The sequence below is a fragment of the Trachypithecus francoisi genome, unplaced genomic scaffold (genome assembly GCF_009764315.1).
Source record: "Trachypithecus francoisi isolate TF-2019V2 unplaced genomic scaffold, Tfra_2.0 Lachesis_group20, whole genome shotgun sequence".
Taxonomy (NCBI): Eukaryota; Metazoa; Chordata; class Mammalia; order Primates; family Cercopithecidae; genus Trachypithecus; species Trachypithecus francoisi.
Window position 1 is genome coordinate 62,130,168 of NW_022681466.1, and position 1,900 is coordinate 62,132,067.

At 38.8% G+C, this 1,900-nt stretch overlaps 1 pseudogene; it reads right to left on the minus strand.

Annotated features, from left to right (window-relative positions):
• Positions 1 to 939: 939 nt before the first annotated feature.
• LOC117068028 lies at positions 940 to 1,439 on the minus strand (annotated as a pseudogene).
• Positions 1,440 to 1,900: the final 461 nt, after the last annotated feature.

Genomic DNA, 1,900 nt, shown 5'->3' on the forward strand with positions numbered 1-1,900 from the left:
GAGCTGAGATCCGGCCACTGTACTCCAGCCTGGGCGACAGAGCGAGACTCCGTCTCAAAAAAAAAAAAAAAAAAAAAAATCGCTTTTAATCCCACCACCAGAGACAATTGTTATGAAGAGTTATACTACTTTCACGTTTTTTAATACATATACATACTTGTTTTAGATACTATACATATTGTTTTATGACTCCTCCTTTTTAAAATTCCAACTATGTAAGTAAATATTTTCCTCTGTCAAAATGTATTCCACAAGATGGTTTGCAATGGGGACATAGCTTCCAGCTCATGAAGTACTATAATTTATTCAGCTAGTCACTGACATTTGACACGTGGGTTGACTCAAATGGGTCACTATTGTAAATAACACTGCCAACTTCTGATTCAAAATGGCACATTTTGAATTGGTTAGCAATTCCTAGTATCACCTCTCCAAATTCTCAAAACTTTCTTCATTCAACAAATATTTCTTGAATGTCTACCATGTGTCATGCACTGTTCTAATTGCTGAGGATAAAGAAATGAACAAAATAGAGAAAAACCCCTGCTTTCATTGTAGCTTACAATGCAGTGGGGTGAACAGTAATAATACTATGTGTCAATAATATACACACAAACATACAATATGTTAATAATATACTACTAATAAAATAATAATGGTGACAGCTACCACTTATTAAATGTTTGCCATCTGCCAGATGTTACGCTAAGCCCTTTCTAATGCAGTGAATCCTGGGGCCTTATTATCGTCTCTATTTTTCAGAAAAGACTACTGATTCTTTAACTTGCTCCCACCCCCACTATTAATGCAGGCAGACCTGGTGCTGAATCAGTTAAATCTGACCTTTCCCCTGCAAAGCCTCTGATCTTAACCGGTGGCTGCAAGAAGATGCTGCGTCATGGAGTGATAGAATCCCAGGTGAGCCTGTTTTTTGTTTTTTTAGTTCAAGTCTTTTATTAACTCATACAATGACTTGTCTTCTGGTTTGTTGAAGCAGTAAGTCAGACAACATTTGCCACAATAATGTCTGTCAATGTGGCTTGCCGTAAACGCTCCAACACCACATTCATCAGAAGGGCACCCTCAACAAAGGCGACTCATTTTTCCGTTCTCATCCACCTTTTAATATTTCAGGACAGCCAGCTTAAACTTCTTTCTGTTGTGCTTATTCTTCTTAGGAGTGGGGTAAGACTTCTTCTTCCTTTTCTTAGCAGCACCACGAAGTCTCAACACAAAATGAAGAGTAGACTCTTTTTGAATATTGTAGTCAGACAAAGTACGTCCATCTTCCAGTTACTTGCCAGCAAAGATCAGTCTCTGCTTACCAGGAGAATTCCTTCCTTAACCTGGATCTTGGCCTGTACATTTTCTATTGTGTCTGAGGGTTCAACCTCGAGGGTGAGGGTCTTCCCTGTAAGGGTTATCATGAAAATCTGCATTTTGGTGGTGGGTCCACTGCAGATGGTGGATCGAAAAGGAAAGGAGAGCCTGTTTTAATGAAGGAAGTAGACCTCGATCTGTGCTTGTCAAACTTCACTTCAGCTGTGGACTAAGAAGGCACGGGACTATTCACAGGCAATTCGCCTTCTACCTGTTGACAAATGTCAGATCGTATTTTGTGCATGAGTGAATTAAGAGAACAAAACCATCAAGAGATCTATAAAAAAATACAGAAAGAAAAAAAATGCATGATTGGGACACAGAGGAAGAACAAACCACTGGAAACCATCCACTGTCAGATCAATGGGAACATGTCAGGAAACTTTTTTGCCTAGGGCACAGAAAGACATGGACTTTCTGAAACAAAAAATCATTAGGAGAAAACAAACTCAGATGAAAAAGCAGCAGGCTTAGATAAATGAAAGTAGCATTAAAAGGGTAATAAAGAAGGATTATAAGG